This window comes from Herpailurus yagouaroundi, unplaced genomic scaffold (assembly GCF_014898765.1).
Source record: "Herpailurus yagouaroundi ecotype Mexico unplaced genomic scaffold, PumYag 160, whole genome shotgun sequence".
NCBI lineage: Eukaryota > Metazoa > Chordata > Mammalia > Carnivora > Felidae > Herpailurus > Herpailurus yagouaroundi.
In genome coordinates this window covers 32,730,123-32,749,622 of record NW_024412401.1, presented here as the reverse complement: position 1 = coordinate 32,749,622, position 19,500 = coordinate 32,730,123, and the positions used below count along the sequence as shown (strand labels likewise).

Sequence of the window (19,500 nt, the reverse complement as noted above, 5' to 3'; positions counted from 1 at the left end):
CTGTCTTCCTGGTTGGAATGTGAACGCCTTTAGCTGAGGGGTCATGTCTTATTCCTTCCTAACCTCAGTCCGTAGCACTGTGCCCGGCACACAGGAAGTGTTTCTAAATGATGAAGAAGTCAAATGTGGGAAGTGCATGTGGAATCAGAGACTTCTCAAACTATCGGGGACCAATTGGCATCTGCTAGAGAGCTAGGGGAGGATTCAGAGATGGAAAAATTGGATAACATGTAAAATTTGTCATTTGAAATATTCCTGGTAGCCATATATTAGCAAACTGCTTAACAATACTATCTGCCCTCTAGGGAAACCTGAAGAAAGTTGCCTACTTACAAGGTCTGAAACATCAGCAAAGCTTTGAGTAGGATGAAATTAGATTAAATCAAACTAAAACCGTGTTTCTTCCAAATAAGGAACCTCCCTTAATCTCCTCCATCCCTCACTCTATTCACATAGTGTGTCCCTGGTACCAGTTCAGAAGGAATGGCCTGGGCTGGACTTTAGGAAGCCTCTTTCATGAGTCCATCGCTGTGCCATGCCCCTCACAGAGTTTATAGTATTTAATCACCACAATGATCAGTGAAACAAGAGCTCATGTCCCTGCTCTATGGAAGGGAAAAGTGAGAGATGGGTTACCTTTCCTGAAGCCACACAGCTAGCAGATGGATAAAGAAGAATACCTCCTATGTTCAGGGCAATTAAAACTTGTCACGCTTGCTATAGCCCTATTCCCTAACCCACACAACAGTGGTCACTGATTAAAAATATAAATAGGTTAATGGAACGCTTACATTTATTCATGGAAATATTTGAGCACCTACCGTGTACTGTACTGTGGGTGTAAAGTCCATGTAGGAAAACTTTGTTGGGGTTGGGGGGAGGGGAAGAGAGGGAAGATAGATACTAAACGAGTCATAGGTGGATTTAGAAAAGTAAACATAGTCTTATAGGATGTTCTTCAGGAAAGAAGGCATAAAAATTGAAGTAGTGTGTTTGCAGTAAGGCCAAAAGCTGTAAGACCAAAGAACCCCAACCACAAAACTGTCCTCTCAAACTTCTGCAAAGACAAACACCTCCTGTGCGTCATGTAACTAACCACAAGTCAGGTGTTTAGTTGTGGGTGAAGGCAGAGAAGGAGACAATCGTGCAGGGAATTTTTAGGAGAAGTATCTGGTGATTGTTTTTTGGTGCACTTTTTGGGGTGGGGGCAAGAAGCATACTTTTGGGGATCAGGAGCTAAAATCTCAACTTCATTTTTATAGTGTAAACAGAGGCTGAACCTTCACCGAGCAGACCCACTGAGGCATGACTGCAAGCCCCACAATTTGGCCTGTTTGATTTATGTGTTTCCTGGACAGACTACTGTTGTGTAGGAGCCCTGTGAAAACTTCAAAAAGGTCATTAAGGCTGAAAGGTTTCTTAATTCATTTTCAAATTACTCACTCCTCCTTTCCAAAAGCCAGCGACAGGAGAGCTCAAGTGATCTCAGTCAAGTTTTCCCAACTGAAGCTTTACTTTCTATGACAGAGTTACAAATACTTTCGGCTCCATTTTGCATACATTCTAGAGAGCTTCTTGGCAGGGTCTGCAAAGTGTGTTTTCATATTCCTTGGATCTCATCTTTGTAGCATGGCCTCATGAAAAACATCACATTCCAAGTGTGACTGGGAAGCTTCATTCACCACAGAGTTTGCCAATAACATGTGGGGAGTGTATTGTCCCTCCGGCCAGCTCATCATATCCAAACAAAATGTGTTCTCTTCGATTTCAGCTGACTCATTTCCATAAGATACAAGTTGATGCTATTTACTAGATACCCAAAGACCCAATTTGAGAATCTAAACTGTGGTAGAATTAAATATACAACAGTTTTTAACTCATTATATATCATTAGAATCTTAGCAGGAGACTAATGGCACACTCCAAGGGTTTAGCTGAATATAATTTTGTGAAGAGAGTATTTATGAGGCATGGGCACCATTAAGGGAATACGCAAGGCATGGTGTATTCCAGGAGTTGTCAACATCAGGAAGGACTTGCTGCCCCAGGCGGAAAGGGATGGGAGGTAGGCCTTGGACTCTAGACCCCTGGAAGAGGGGTGGACCGACACAGGCCCCATAGCTGTTGGAATTCAGCATGACTGAGGAAAGCAAGGCTGGGTAGAAACAGGAGAAGAAATGCCTGACCTCCCTCTCCTTGCACCCTCTAATCTCCTGCTGGTGCTGCCCATTTGCCAAGCCCAGGGAGTACTCATCAGTGAGGTCAGCCTGCTGGGGGTCCATGATAGAGAAGGGCAGAGACTTGTTTGGGGTCTCTATATACCCCAAATCTGAAATACCAACCCATTTCTGATTTTACTCTGAGAGACAGAGTGGCATAACTGAATGAACAGAGGTTTTCATGTAAGGAAGATCAAGACCCAAATTCCACCTACTAATGGTCATATCTTGGGGTCTTTTCTGGAGAAAACCTGTTGGACTGCTTCACGTGAATTCTAACTTACCCTCTCTGAATGTCAGTGTCTTCCTCCAGCAAAATGGAAATAATAGCTTCCTACTTACCTACCTGCTTGAATTGTTGTGAATATTAAACAAGTTACCCAAGGAGAAGAGCCTGACATAATGTTTGACACTTAGAACGTATTTGGCATTTGTTGATTTCCTCCAATTAGTTATCCCTTAAATGGTGAGATGCCTGCCCTGTGGAGGTGGGAGAACCAGTCTGACCATTTATTTCTTTTTTACTGGGAGTCCCCTGTTGACTCATAGCTGGAAAGGTGGGTGGGACTTGTTTAACAACTTGTTTACTGGGGTCCCCTTATCAGTAAAGAACTGACCGTTTTCCTAGTGTCACTTTTTAAAGAAAACCTGTCTGGACATCTTTAGGAAAACTCCGATTTTATCTCTCCACAGGGGCACTGGTGCTTAGGGAGCTGGTCCCCGCATTGCTGTATGAGTCTTCACCATTTCTTTAGCAACTTTCATTCCACATTCATAGGCTAATGCTCAAAAAGTTTGTCCTTCCTCCTGTTGTGCGTTAGCTGTTGACAAGACATTGGCTGCTTTTGCAAGAACTTGGTCAATTCAGTTCCTGATAGTAGGGCCATTTCCTTCCTACTTGAAGTCACTAGGGAGGTTTCTGTTTGCTGTATGTTGTTATTTGCTAGTTTGGGAACAGGTGGGAATGTTTGGTTCATTGTGAATTTTGGCTGGACCCTTGGAAAGCTTACTGGTGATTGAAAAATAAAAAGCCACAGTAGTCATTCACTTACTGTTCATTGGTTCAAACTAGGAGTTATGTACTGGGCATAATCCCTAATTCTCATAACCACCATGGAAGGTAGTATCTTATTTTCATTTGAGGAAACGGAGGCTCATCAGATTAGATGGGGTGGGGGGGGCATGTCCAGCTTCTAAGAGGTAGAACTAGAGACCATGGCTCTATCTGAATCAAAACACAGAACTCTGTTTATCTTTAAGAGGGTTACAGAGAATCAACTGCAATATTTTCATCCAGCTGTGGCCATTTAAAAATAAAAACCACAAGGCTGCGAGTTTCTTCATGACAAGGCATAAGTTTTATTCACCTCTCTCTTCTCACTGCTGACCACTGCCCCTGCCATAAATTGGGTGCCTGATTAATGTTGGTTGAATGAAAAAATGATTGACTGAATGACTCTTCTATACAAAGATATTTTTGTCTATGTGTAGCATTTTTTCTAATGCATATTTATATTTCATTTGACAGTGTTTGCAAATTGCATAATATTCCCCTTCAGTATAACTTGCAGTGTGGAAATGCTTCCATATGCTGGATGTTTCCCCTCATTTGACTGAGGGAGAAAAAAGGCTAAGAGAAACATCACATAGTGGGTAAGCATCCATATAAACACGAATTGTAGAATATACTGCTCATGAACGGTGTATTTTGGCAGGGTAATTTTGCAAAAAGATTGAAGTAGACATTCAATTTGGATTGATATGGGTGATAAAATGTTCTTGTGCAGCTAACTATAGTTTTATATTAATCCATTATGTTGTAAGAGGTATAGAGTAGGGGAGAAGAGCATGGATCCTGGAGCAGCTGACAGTATATATATCCAGCCTCCATTAGTTAATAGCTATGTGACTTGGGCAGCTTAGTAAATCTATGTCTTAGTTTAACTCCTTCGCAAAATAGGGATAGGAATACTACCTCCCTCATGAGATGATTAAGAGCATTAAATGAGTTAATACAAGAGGAGTTCTTAAATTTGTGTCTGATTCAGTGGCAAGGCTCAATAAATGTTATTATCCTCAGTGCATGGAGTCTAGTTCAGAAAAGTTCTCTTTTTTGTCTCTATCCCCATTATTCCTACCTTATTTTAGGAAGTCATCAAGTTTTGCCTGACTTACTTTACTGTCTGGCTCACCCTTCACATTGTCAGTGGAGTGAATCCTTGAAGACTCGCATTAAACCAGGCCCCTTACCTTCTCCAAACAATGCCACTATTCCTAATCAACTTCAGGACTAAGTACAATCCCCTAGCATTACATTCAGGGTCCTTCATAAACTCAATCCTTTCTCCTCTTTTGGTCTCATCTCTTGTCACTCCCACATGTATGCTATACTACAAATACCAACAAATGTCCAAAGTGGAAAAGTTATACTGGCTTCATGGATAAGTAATAATTCAGTAAGAGGAATGAGCAGGTAATTTTGCTGATGGGCTCATGGAAGCCTCCAAAGAAAAGATATTTAAGTTGTATCTTGAAGAATAAGTTGATATTGGCCAAGGAAGGTACGGCAGTACATGATTAGGTGGATTATCTAGATCGAGTGAAGGATTTGTGCCCTGAAACAGAAAAACAAGGTGTATTCATGGCATAAGAACTTGTCTAATGCTGAGAGGGATGAATTGAGGGATGCTTCAATGTGGGATTGAAGGAAAAGGGAGCATGAAAAAGAGCCCTTATATCTGGCATGAATGCCTGAATGGAATAGTGTGATGTTGTTAATGAAGGTGAGGAAAATACAAGAAAAATGTATGGTGTGTGTGTGTGTGTGTGTGTGTGTGTGTGTGTGTGTGTGTGAGTTTTCAACTGGAAACAAGAAGTATCTGGTCTGTTTTGTACACATGTGTACAAAAGCCACTTGGGAATATTTAATATTAAGCTCCTGATCTTGTCCCCAGTCTTACCTTCAGATTTGTATCCTGGCAAATTTCCCCTTCTTAGCAAATGGCAGCTCTATTCTTTAGAGTCCTCCATGATTCCTCTCTCTTAAATCCTATTTTTGATCCTTCAGCAAATTCAGTTTTCCTTTTCTTCAAAATATATCCAGCAATTGATCGTTTCTTACCATATTCGTGGCTACCGCTCTCTTCAAAGTCACCATCATCTTTTATGGGATTATTGAACATTGTCATTTTTTTTTCAGAGAGAGTAGGGAGGAAGGGGCAGAGGGAGAGGGAGGGAGGGAGGGAGGGAGGGAGAGAGAGAGAGAGAGAGAGAGAGAATCTTAAGCAGGTTCCACACTGATTGTGACTCCAATGCAGAGCTCAGTCTCACGACTGTGAGATCATAACCTGAGCTGAAATCAAGAGTTGGACACTTAACCAATGAAGCCACTCAGGCGCCCCTGGGATTATTGAAATAGTCCCCTAAACTGTCAGAGTCAGAGTGGTCCTCTCTCTCTCTTTTTTTTTTTTTTTTTTTACTTTAAGTTTATTTAAAGTAAAGGTTTTTACTTTAAGTTTATTTATTTATTTTGAGAGAGAGACAGAGAGACAACCAGGGGTGGTGCAGAGAGAGAGAGAGAGAGAGAGAGAGAGAGAGAGAGAGAGAATCCCAAGCAGGCTCCATACTGTCAGCATATAACCCAATGTGGGGCTGAAACCCACCAACCATGAGATCATGACTTGAGCTGAAACCAAGAGTCAGATGCCTAACTGAGCCACCCAGGCACCCCCAGAGTGGTCCTCATAAAAAGAAGTCAGGTCATGACTACACTGTTCACAGCTTCTATATCCTTCCCATCTTGCTCAGACCAAAATCCCAAAGTATTTACAGTGATGGTTTGCAAGATGCAGCCCTCAGAGCTCCTGGATCTAATGCTATTTAGACTCCTATTCCCGTCCTCTTTGGCATCTCTCTGCCCTAGTGGGTTCTTTACTGTTCCTGAGACGTGTGACATCCTTCTACCTATTAGCATTTCCAATGACTATTCCCCTGCCTAGAACGGCTTCTCCTCAGATGCTCACCTAATCATCTCCCTCGCCTCCTCAGGTCTTCACTCCAATGTCATCTACTCAGTGAGACCTTCTCTGACTGCCTTACTAAAATCGGCAGGTCCCTCTTACCTCTGATTTCCCAGTGCATCCGTTGCTTTTCTGCATTTTTTCTTTAGCACATATCACCATCTATCATACTCTTATTTACCATTAGCTTTTATCTATTATTTGTCTCCCCCCACCCTCTTGCATCTATCTCTAATACATGTGTCATGATGGCCCTGATTCCTGTACTGTTCCCCTCTCTGTTCCCTATACCTCGAATAGTGCCTGACCACAAGTTGTTCAATAGATATCCGCTGAATGAAAGAATTAATTCAAGTGGGGACCATAGCAGTGTGTTGCTGCAAGGAGCTGGTACTCAGCAGGTAGATCTAGGTTAAAGATAGATTTGGAATCCTTAGCAATGAGGTCACAGATGTGTGGGAGTAGCTAAGACAGACCAAGGAAAAGATATTGAGTGAGATTTGAAAAAAAAAGAAGGCCAACATAAAACTTGGAAAAAAATAGTAATAATTAAAGACTGTACAGATGAAGTGGCAGAGTTGAAAGCAAGGGCTCTGGAATTACAGACTCGAGTTAAAAACCTTTGCTCCACCATTTACCAGCTTTATGACCATGGAGAAGTGACTGGATGATTCTTGGCCTCCATATCCTCAAGGGTAATTAGAAAAAAGATCTCCATGTCAGAGGGCTGTTGAGAGAATTAACCAATAACGTGCATAGAAATCAGTTAGCAGACAGTAACAAAGAATATAGGTAGTAGTCGTTGTTGTTACTAACATCACGGTTATCATCAAAATCCAGGAAGGACTCCTGAAAAGTCGAAAAAGTAGGGGAGTGTAATGGAAGATAAGTGAGGAGAGGTCTTCAAGAAAGGGAACAGTAAACTCTGTAGATGTTGCTCTGTGGTCAGGGCTAAGTATCCTGAGGAGGAGATTAGGCTCCAGGGTAGAGCTATTTGAGAGAATCGTTTCATTTGCATCAAAAAGTCATAATCCCATATTTTAAAATGAGTGAGTGTTTTGTGGAAAATAACAATAATTGTCTTAGAAAAAAATCAAATAAAAACAAAACAAAACAAAATAAAACAACACTGGGCCCTCAATTGTATCCAGCTGACAAGTGTAGGAACATGGTGACCCAAAAATTTGCTTCTCTCTGGTCTTTGGGAGATTTACTTGCTCGCTAGTCAGAACTAGTTTGCTGGTTTTATGAGGTTAAGCTATTGTGCAATACTATTCAGCTGGCTCTGTGGGTGTTTATTTACAGATGGCTGCCATCTTGATTTATTGTCTGTCAAATTATAATTATTAACGATGGAGTTAATTGTCATTTCAACCACCTGGTAATTACCCACTGTGCTTTGATGTGGTGACAAATCTGTCCTTCAGATCAAAATTGGTAGGTTCATAAGATATTTCGCTTCCACGTTCATCTCCATTCATGGCTTATTCAAAATAAATGATTAGGGAAAATTATTGATTCTTTTTAGTGTAATTTGTGGGCCTTCAGGTAAAAGAATTGTCAATTGTTGTAAACTTTTTTTGAGTAGTAGGGCTGGTATAACAAGAATCCAGTGATGTGAGTTATAGTACTTGAAATTAAAACAACAAGGCATGCTCTTTCAAAGACTGGTCTAATAAAAAATTTAACAATGCTCTCAGTATATTCTATGGTGCATCACCTAGAATGATGGCTTATAACCCTCATTATTTGTTTGCCCCATTGTTTACTAAGCCACTTTATCCTTATGCCCTTTTGAACTTTTAGGATAGAATTCAGCACAGTTAGTGAGGTTACCTTAGTCTTATAAGGCCTCAATCACTTTCAGAACTATGAATGGGATTGTCTGCTTGGTCACTCTCTAGGGAGACACCTGATAGAACCAACGGGATTAAAGAGGAGGGGATGTATACATGTCATGAGAGCTACATCTCTACTCCCATCTTTGGTGTTGGAACCCTTATTTGTGTGCTTTTTCCTTTTCAGAATTTCCCAGTGGTTTTCAGAAAGGCACACATAATTTGCTAAATTAGCCAGCAGTGGATCAAATGGAAGATTTCCCACCAAAGCAGAGTCTTGAGATGCTACTGTGGACTTACCATCTCTTTCCTCTCAGGAAGCCCATCAAGCAAGCATTCCGTGTCCAGCTTCCTCTGGCTTTTAGCCTCGGGGCATGGAGAGAAGAAGGCTGTGTTCCTGGCTTCTCAATATTTCCTTGCAGAGTCACCTTCTAATTGACAGTTGCCATATTACAGTCCTGTTGACCATGAGGTCTCACCTTGGCATTTGTTGTGCAGTGAGACTGAACCTAGGCTGATTTCTACTAATACTCCTTCCAAGTCAGAGAGTTGTACATCCATTGGACCCAGAAAAAACCTATGAGCAGTATCTGCTTTCTTTCACTTGAAGGATTGTGAATCAGTTCATTAAGGAAGGAAAGCTCAGGGGCTAGAGGTGGGTGTCTAAAACCGCCCTGCTGCAGTTTGTTACCAGGCTTGGGCATTTCCTGATCTCTGCTATGAAATGCTGACCTACTGTATAGGATTTCCACTCCTTGGGAAATTATCTGTGGTCGAGTGTCCTGACATGGTTTCCCCTGCTCTCCCTTCCTCTCTTCTATTCTATGAGGCCATGGCAAAGACCTTTTCTTACCTATAATATCTTATCTCTAGTGCCTGACCCCTTCAGTTTACCCTTCATATTGCTGCCTGAAAGAGTTCTCAAAATCCTTTGGGGGCTTCTTCTGTGAGTCTAAAATGTGCACCATGACATTCAGTGGCCCTTTACCTATACCTCCAATCTAATGTTCCCTCTGTTGGATGACAGTTCAAGGCCTTTATGTTGAAGGTTCCAATTGGCTGTTGTGTGCTTTCCCTTTCCAGGTCATTCATCTGGAGCATTCCTAATTATTCTTCAGAAGTCACAAGTCAGCAGTTACCTCCTGAATGTAATCTTCTATAATCACCCCCCTACTTCCCTGACAATTATTTCTCTTTTTGTTTTATTTTTATAACTTATACTCCTTTATATTGCTATGTCACATCATATTAATTTCCCCCCTTATCTGTCCATTTCCCTTCTGGGGTCCTCAAGAGCAGGATCTAGGATGGGAACATTTTTGTCATCATAGAGCAGGAGCTAAATAATATTGAATAACTTTTTGTTCAATTCTTTGTACATCTTCCATTGCCTAGGACAGTGCTGAGTATTCAGTGGATACTAAACACATAGTTGCTGATGGATCCTTATTAAACATAGCTAAAATCTTCACTGTTATTCTTGGTACCAACGTTAGAGTAGACACCTGTCTTTATGGAAAAAAACTAGCTTTAGGGAGAAGAAGTTGACCCTTTATCCAAGATGCGTGTGGCAGCTGCTGATTGAAATAAAAGACAGTTAATCATATCCAAACGGAAAGAGAAGAAGTCTTTGGTTCTGGTTAAAAGAAAATATTTTTTACTAAATAGTAAGGAAATGGGATATGAATTTCTTTTTGTACAGTCAATATATATTTTGTATGAGAAATTTCTGTGGAATTCAAAGGTTGTCCTTTCCTTCCTTCTCTCCCTTTTGCCCTCTCTTCTTTCCCTCCTCCCTCCCTCCCTCTGTGCCTGCTTGCCTGCCTGCCTTCCTTCCTTCCTATAAAGATAAGCAACCTTAGGCAAACACATGGTGCTGCTAGCTTCTATAGAGAAAAGGTGCAAAGTCTGTTCTTATGTCATTGCAATTATTCTGATGGCAGATAAACCCATCTCATCCTCATCCCAAGATTTTAAGTGAGGCACACATTTCTGTGAAACTCTTCTCATACTCAATGTCAACCTGAGGGTCATTGGCTTTACTTGGCCCATCAGGAAGACTGGTTCCATGAACGTCTGGGGAATTTTCTTTCTTAACTGAAATTGAACAAGAACTGTTTTCTAAGATCAAAAAAGGTCCATATGAAACTTGAACAGTTCTAATTGTGCTTTGTTCTGTTCTGATGTCATTGGGAACTTTCTGAGGCAAAGTAGACAACTGGGTTTTAGAGTGGTTTGGAAATTGTATTAATAGAGCAGACGACTCCTCAAGGCCTTGTCATTTTCTAGGAACCATTAATTACTGTCATGATGGTTTATGTGCATACTGCTATCTTCATATCAGAAAAGTGCTGCTTAGTTTGTGCTTCACAGTCTCGTGAGAAAAGTTGTAGTCTTGGTACCTCCTACAGGAAACAGTTGAGTGAAAAGTGTTTCCACAACAGGTGCAGGGACAGAACTGTGTTGGTCGGCTTTAGATTCTCCCTCGGTCTTTCTGAAATTGAAGCATGTTCTTGAACACAAAGCCTCTTTTTCTATCCTGCTAGTCACTATGTCAACACAGAAGTTAAAGGAAGAAGTGAACAGAATAGCACATTTAAATTTCTCAATAGAAAACAAACTTTATCTATTCACATTTCCTTTCCTCAAAGTGATAGGTCCTAAAAGCTTGAGAAAGTAGCATTACTATGCCCGGTAGGAAAACTTTACTTTTCATTATGGCCAAGGGGTGGTAGGAAGAAGACTGATCTGAAAGTCAGTGGACCTGGAGCCCCGTCCTTATCTGGCACTGACTGGTCATATCACCTTGGACAAGCCATTTCTTTTCTATAACCTCAGTTTCCCTCTTGATATAATGAGGTAGTTGCTAAGCCTTCTCCCAGGTCTGTATTCTCTTAAGAAGCTGAAAGCTGCAGGAGAATGGGTGAATCAGTTGGTGAACCTCTAAGTCTTGTGCACACACACCCAACCAAGTATCTGCCAAGAAGTCTCTTCTTATCACCACCATCAAAACTTACTCTCAGCACTCTATAGCTATTTGTACCTATTGAATTATTAATTCCACTCCTAGAACTTTCATCTAAAGAAAAAAATTCCTTAAGAAAGAGGAAAAGTTACATTAACAACGAAAAAAGTTGTTCATCGCATAATTCAAAATTTGATGTAAGCTCATTGTCCAACAGTAAGAGAAAGGATCAGGACAACTGATAGGCTGTTTCAAAGTCCTGAGAACTACATGGAGAAATGCTTTTGATAAGCAGGAAAGCAAAATGTATTTGCCCTGTGGACTGCAAATATGTTTATGAACAAGAGAAAGGTAAGAGGAGTTGGTGATTATGGTCTACTCTCATTGGGCCATGTGCTACACTAGGCATTTAGTTACTTTAATCATCTAACTTATTCTTTTGAACAGCTATGAGGATAGGCACTATTATGATCAACTGACAGTTAGGAATCTAAGGCTCAGAGAGTCATAGTCACCCACTAGATCACCACGGCTTTTAATGGGTTAGCACTCAAAATTCAAACCCATCTACAAATGATTTTCATTATTCATGATAGCTATAAAGTGCCTGTGGACACTGAGTTAAACAATATGAACATTGCTTCTAAGGGAAATATAGGGTTAGGCTCCTGTGAGCCTCTGGTCAGAACATTTTCATCAGGAGATTCAATACGTAACCTTGTTTCACGTGTATTTCTGTTTAAGGACATTATTTAATATTGTTGATTCATTAATACTGAATTCATGGTTGACAGCACTATAATTCATGCCTGGATGACACTCATCTAACACATGTATTTTCTCTGTAAGGCCGATCATAGACTTATTGCATTTAGGATCATTAGACAGCACTTTAGCACTGTGCTTGGACCATTATAAATGGTGAAATCACTGACAAAAAGCACAAAGATGTGAAAAACGTGCCACCAGATAGACTGCAAACAAAAGAGAGCTGAAATAAGAAGGCAGAGCATCACTGTGCTCAACTTCAACTGGGGACAGGTGCGTTAGGCAAATCAAATGTTTCACCCCTCCGCACAAGTCTGTGAATGACCATGAAATGGCCATAAATATTGATTTGGGGGTTACAAATAAATTTTAGGGACAAGGCAAATTCACAAACATGGAATCTGCAAATAATGAGGACTGTAGATTCAGTCATTTGGCAGGTATTAATAGTGTATCTGCCATCTGCCAGACACTGTTCCAGGCACTGGGGATTTAGAGATCAACAAAACAAAGCTCCTGTGCTCATGGATCTAATGTTTGAGAAAGGGTTAAATGCAGGTAAATACATCAATCTGATGGTGACAGTCTGACAGACCAAACTGGGAGGGGAGTAAGGAGGGACGTGTGGAGGGTTGCTGTTCATACAGAGCTGTCAGAGGCAAGCCTGGGACGTAACATCTGAACAGACCCACAAAGGAATCAGGTCACAGGGACATGTGTGTGAAGAGTGATCGGGAAGTGGGGGCAAGAGGTATACAGATGCTGAGCAGGAAGCAGGGGCTGCAACGGGAGAGGAAATCAGCATGGGCTGGCCAGTGATGTTGAACTCTAACTTCAAAACCTGGACTCTCGAGAGGAAGGCGGCTTGAAGATGCCAAGCACCAGGACTGGGATGCTTCCTAAGTTGTCATAATGTTGGCAGAGGAAAACATTGTGCATCTTCCCTTGTGAACAGCTCAGGTAAGAGCCAAAGGGAAGATCTCTGCCAAGTTCCTCCAGGTCTCCGCGCCATCTGAGGCTTGGTTGCTGGGTTTAAGGAAGTGACTGGAAGTTAGCTTGGACTCGGGTGAGATTCCCTGGGAGAGAACGTGGCCCAAGGCTGCAATATCAAGGACGACTTGTAGTGCATCTGAGGAGAGCCACAACAAACAAAGCATCCCCAGGACAACAGGAGGAGTGGAGGCGAGAAACAAGTCCTCACAGTGAGAATTGCTGTGTGGAAAAACGCTCCTCCCCCAGTGCCGAGCTCAGCTTGCCGTGCCTGTGAGAATATCAGTGCTGTGGCCCATGTTGGAGCCAGCTGCAAAAGTCATTTGGACTCAGAGGTCCTCAGACTCCATCCTCACTGCTGACAGACAGGGACACTGAGGCCCAGAGAGGGACAAGCATAGGCTTCCAATCAAACACCGAGGGAGTGGCCGAGCAAGGACTGGAATTTAGCCTTGTCACCAAACTGTCATTCTAGACAGTTATTATTAGAATTTAGGAGGAGGAGAAATGTGACAGAATCCTCAAGTTTGCAGAAAAGCTGTTGATCGTACCTGCTGCTGTTTTTGTGCCTATACCAGGAGCACCGCAGCCTCTACAATTCAGTTCAGTGAACTCCGCTCCTCCCTCTGGCCCCCAACTTGGTCATTTGGCATCTGGATCTGGAAGTGCCCTGTGGAAATCCGTCCCAAGAGAAATGGTCTCAGTCAGCAAAGGTGGTCACTATAGATGAAAAGAGTCAAGGTGAATTAAAATCCTGTTCCATATTCTTTACATCTACCTAGCACAAATCCTTCTTCTGTAGCTTTTGTATGGAGGTCTGTGGTTTGCAGGGGTCCCCGGCTACAGGTTTCTGTCAATCCCCTGTGAATCACTGAATCCCAAAAGAGGCCAAATGTGATTGGCCAGGAACAGCAGTGAGCTGGTAAATTAGCTCTCTGGAGGATGGGGAAGGGCAGCCCTGATTTGTCGTGTTTGCCAATATCTACGGTGTAACTACTGTCACCATGGTAGATTTCAAGCTACCAGTGATTTAAAAACCAACTCACGGAATTGCTGGAAACCTCACAGTTCTCCTGAGGCTGCTCCAGCCCTGGCCAGCACACCTCTGCAGCTGTCTGAAGAGAGGGGCCTGAAGGTGGGGCTGAGGTCCATCCTACTTAGTTTTGTGAGGTCGGACCTCGCCTGAGGGGGTGTCCAGTTTCAAAGCCAGGATTCTAAGAGGAACATTGACAAACTGAAAATTGCTTGGGGGCAGGGGGGGGGGTGCGGAAGGAAGAATTTGATTTAAAAAACAAACACTTTTGGGAGGGAGAACTGTGGACAGGATGAGAATCCAGGAGCAGGAAAACACAGGGTATACCTCGTTCCTGTTTCCCAGTCTCTGTGGGGCTGTGAGTTACTGTTCCTGAGCCTGAGGGGAGGTGTCTACAACAGGGAAGCTGATTTCAGCTCAACGTTAAGAACTTGTGGATGCAGCTGCCCAAAGGATTGCAGGACTGCTGGGCGTTATAAGGAGTGTTACGGCACCAAAGGGATGGAAGAAGATGTGGGGGCAACCACTAGGGGGGGGGCTGTGCAGCGGGGCTCTGGGGCCCCTTCTAGCCTCTGGGAGCTGATCCTGAAGTGGAGTCTTCTTCCTTCTCTTTCTCTCATTTAATCACTTTCATCTTCTCACTTTTTGTTCCTTTTTCCCCTCTTCCTCCTCTCTCCTCTGGCTCACTTGCTCGGTTGCCTTTTGCGGCTTTATCTGGTTCTGCTCCCTCCTTCGGCAATGACCTCCATATCTTTCTAAGAAGTCCAAACCTCTTAGCTTTCTCCTGACTGCTTACATCCCAGGAGGAAAGCACAAGCCCTCCTTTTCTCGTTTTTCTTTGCTTTCTCTCCTCTCTTCCAGTATTTTCAGCTCCACATTTGTGACTGAAGAAGGGCAAATAAACAAATTGAAACTGAAACTGAGCGTTGGCCATAAAGTGAGGACATCTGGGAGGCTTGCAAGGAAATTAACATGCTTGTCGGGTTTCAGGTTACATATTTTGCGTTGCCTGGTAACTAGCCCTACAGTTTCCTTTCATGCTTTATTCTCCCCATCCCTTGTTTATAGTGTAATTACCACTGTGACATCATAATCCCCCATTGAACAGCTGTCAGGGGGGCCCAACTGCTGAGTAAACAGGGCTTTACAATCTCTCCTCCCACAGGCTGGTTTACTAAATAGATCAATATTTGGTTTGTAGGCACAGGGATTAGGAGGTGGAAGTGTCTTTTGAAAAAGTCCTCTCTCTTCCCAGGGCCTCCAGTGCACCTGAGAATGCTGGAAAGAAAAGCCAGGTTCATGGACAAAAAATAATCACCCAAACTGCCTTCACCTGCCTGTGATTTCCCAAGGAGCAGCTTGCCTTTAAGAAGTGATACCTACTTGAGAATTAGTAATGTCTTAGGTTCTTTATTTTAATACTTAGAGAATTCCACTTTCTTCTCTCTCTGCCTCTGTCTTAGCTCCCTTTTCTCTGTCCCCAATCCTGTTTGATTTAATCTTTCTAAATGGATATTATAACCCCAGGGACTAGAAGAATGACACGTGGATAAACAGGAACTAAGCTCCTGAAGATCTCCCTCTACCCCCCGCCCCCCACCTCACTCTGGGATTAGAAGCTCCACAAAGAAAGCACCCTAGGAGAATTCTTTGTCAAACTAGAGACTCCTCGGTGATAGTTTGGGAAAGGATGATTTAGATCTTGCCTCTCCAGTGTCTGGAGAGTGTGATTGAAACAGACATAGGAGCAGAGATCTTGGAGCCTGAGCACTGGGAGCTGTGAGTTGAACCCTGGTGCTTCCTGTAATTTGTTATGTGACCCTGGACAAGTCCCTTGTGGCTACAGCATTGGGATTGGGTGACAAAGACCTTCAAGGCCTCTCCCAGGGAGACCATGTGCAGCATCAGACTGAGACAGGCTCAAAAGCTAGTCCTGACTGCAGAGCCCCCTAAACCACAGGCAACTCCTTGGAGTTGCATTTGCTTAGCTCTAAAAAAAAAGGGGGAGAATTAACCAATCATTGTGTGGATTAAATGAGATAGTGTATGGGATGCATGTAGCTGTGGGCATGACACTTAGTGGGTGTCTTTTTAAAGCTAATATTGTGTAATTGCCTTGAAAACTAAAACTATGGTAAAGAAAAGCTTGGAGGTAAAAATTAGAAGGAAAGAGGAGAAGAGGAATAACAACAGCCAACACTTACATGTTCACAGCACACTAAGTGCCTCTCACATACGATCTCAAGTAGTCTTTACAACAACCCCCCGGGAAGGGAGAGGTACCACATGTACTGATCTCTTAGAGTGGACCAGTCATTATCCTGGACTTTTCATAAACATCATCTCCTTGCATCCTCACAAAAATGGCAGGTTCTTATTTTCCCTATTTCACAGATAAGTGGGGTTCAGAGAAGTGAAATGACCTATCCAAGGTCACCCAGCTGGTGAATGTTGGAGCTGCCCGGGTCCATCCCATTCTAAACCCCTTGTGTTTCCCCCTTATGCCATAGAAGTGGGCAGATCACCGTGGAAAGGGAGGCAGCCAAAGAATGAGGTGCTAAAAGTTAATGACCTGGGTGAGAGAAAAGAATATTTATACAACATCCAATGCTTCCTTCACAGTTGTCAAGCCACACCACAGTGCTTTGTGATTCATTCATTTTGAGGGGTAATTACAGTCTTCGTCTAAAAAATAAAACACCACAACTGGCTGCTGTATCTTGGACTTTATGTTACTTCCTTTCGACAGGTGATTACAAAAGTCCTACACATCTAGAAGTGTCCCCTGAAGGCTGCATCCAACCCAGACTGGATGGGAAAGCAGGCTATGACAATGCAGAGGGGAGAGGCTGACCTGAGACAATCCATAGAAACCCAGTTCCCGAATTTTCTAGGCAAGGGGTAGCACAGGCATCCTGTAGCTCCTTTGCTGTCTCTGGCTGGTGGCTTTCTCTTGGAAGACTGTATGGTTTCAGTTCAGTTTCATATAGACCTGTGTGTAGATGTGTGCAGTGATAACATTCCTCCCTGCTAAGTCTATCCAAGATAACTAATCTGATTCCAAGTTCTAATTTTGTACGTGGGAATCTTGTCTTGTCCTGATTTCCAGACCCATAGGCAGGCTTGGCAGCCTGTGGCCAGAGGAGGTCCCAGGTTTGCCCTCATGCCCTGAGCAAGGCTTCCTCCTCTCCCCTGTTAGGCAGAAGCACCTGTCTTGCAACAGGAGGCACTGTTTTTGCTGGCGGAACTCAGTCTCCCTGAAGGGGAAGTACCTTAAGACTGAAGGCCCCTTGGATATGTCAAAGCCCTTGTTTATTTGCCAATAAATAAAATGCTATTTTCAAGAACTCCTTCTTATATCAACCTCTGTGAATTATATCCTGGAGAAAAAAAAAGAGCTACAGCCCTCTGGGAACCTCCATAAACCAGTAGTTCTCCAACTGTGTCGGATCACCTGGAGGGTCTGTTAAAGCACAGTTGATTGAGCTGCACACCCAGAGTTTCTGATTTAGCGGTTCTGGAGGGGCACCTGAAGATCTGCATTTCTAACCAGCTCCCCAGAGATGCTGCCAATTGGGGGACCACACTTAGGGAACCACTGGTCTAAACCATCTGCTCCAGCTGCTTCAGTCTGCCGGTAGCCGATTTTTTTTTAAATCATTTTTCACATTCTTTCAGGTGGCCATTGTTCTGATCTTTCCTTCCATCAAAGAATTTTGGGAGCGGCTTGCTCCTCTGAAGCAGGAATGCAAGTCAGGTTACCCTCTCTGGCATCGTTTTCCATATCATCTTGCAGCCTACATCATTTCCGCTCTTAGGTATGGAAAAGTCCCAAGCCTGCTTTTGCTGTCACATCCCTCATCTTTGGACATGCTGTTAGTTCTCTGGGCTAGACTTCCCTTGCCTGGTGGATTCTGAATTGTGTGTCAAAGTGGAACTCATGCATGGCCCCCTATAGAGTCCTCCCTGAACGATCTACCCAAGCAGAGAAAGTTTTTCCTTATCTGTATTGAGTCTTAGAGCTGCTAGTACAAACTTGTACCCTAGCCCTTGGCACATTCTAATGTAAGGATCTATTTGCAAGTTTCCTCTGCCTACTAGAAGGAGGTACTAAAGGCAGAGACTAGGAATGACTCCACTCAAGGTTCCCTGAAGTACCAAGTGTTTTTGTGGGATCTGCCATGTGCCTAGACACACTAGTAAACAATAACAGATGTTGTCCTGCTCTCATGAAGATTTCCACCTAGTGGGTGAGACAACTGATCACTCAAAAAATGTCAAAATGCGCTCCTGGTAAATGTCATGAAGGAGAGTGATTTACTCAGGGAAAGGAACACAGTTTTGGAGTTTGAAATAAGGGAGGGTTTGACTAAGTTCTAGAGATCAAGGATGGTTCACTGGAAAAGGTCCATTGACTGGAGAAGGGAAGGATGAGATGTTCACTGCGCAAAGGGGAAAAGGCAGAGCGTCTGAGGCACAGGAGGCTATGGGAGGCAGCCAGAACCTGGGCCTCCCTGAGCCACATTTACCCCATGGCTCTGGGTTCACCTCACCATAGCCTCTCTCTTCACTGCTCTCTTGAGGCAGCAAGTGGGCTCCACAGAAATGGAAGTTGTATGTGTGCACACACACGCATAAATGCACATACATACAGATGCTAGCACACACTTGCATAAACATGCCTCACACACACAGAGGCACACACGTGCTATTCTCTTGCCCAGATTAGAGTGGGACTCTGTGCTTTGAGCTGAGCCTAAAACGTTGATACCCAAGGGCCCCTTTCTCTAGGAGGCACAGACAAGTTTTAAATGAGATTATCTCACCAGCTGTCCAGAGTCTCTGACATGGTGTGACCCTATCATAGCAAGTGGGTGAGGTGTGGGGAACCCGGACAGCCAACAGATGGGAGCTGAGAGTCACAGTACCCAGAACTATGGGGTACGCTCACCCTCACCCAGTCTCAGCTAAGCTTTTACTTTTTGTGATTTAGGAAAGGAGGAAGGGTTGGGGTGACCGGCCACTTTGTCCCAAGCCTTTCCATTTGCAGCTGCAAAGGCTCTTTCTTGTTACATCATTTTCTCCTTTATTGAAAAACTTATCTTTAAGTGGTGGGGGAAACCCTTTTGTTTTACATAGTACATAGTTGATACCAATTAACTCGGCCTTTAAGCATTGCTACCAGTAAGAGCCTGTGGATATCCAAAGGGGAAACCGTTCATTCATGCTTGTCCAGCTAAAACACAGTCTCTCCTAAACTTTCTATTGTGTGACTGCCTCCCTGTTTTTTTGGCAGTGTATTCCATGAAAACAAATTGAGTCAAGAAGTAAAAGTAGTTAAGGGCTGTGCACATCTCGGTCTTTCAGAAATAACAAAAAGTGATGAAAGTGATTCAGTAAGATAAGGATGGCTGAAACAATCCTGCCGTGTAGAGTAGACTTGGTTAAACAATAACAGTTACCATTTCTTAAATACTTGTTAGGTGTTAAATAAATGTATCATGTACTTTACTGGTATTATCTTGGGCAATTCCCACAAAAACACCAATTTTAGGCAAGAAACTAAAGTTCAGAGAAGTTAAGTAACTACCCCCAGCTCACACAGCTAGTATATGGGATTCAAATCCACCTGATTCTGAAGCTCATGATACTTTCCAATGTTATAATC

General features: G+C 43.0%; 1 long non-coding RNA gene across 1 annotated transcript in view; it reads right to left on the bottom strand.

Annotated features, from left to right (window-relative positions):
- Positions 1-5,467, bottom strand: part of LOC121034801 (uncharacterized) — a 38,563-nt gene extending 33,096 nt beyond the window's left edge. The window contains exon 1 of the long non-coding RNA XR_005792623.1: positions 5,180-5,467. This is a non-coding gene — a long non-coding RNA (uncharacterized LOC121034801). The remainder of the gene's footprint in view (positions 1-5,179) is intronic.
- Between the last annotated feature and the right edge of the window lie 14,033 nt (positions 5,468-19,500).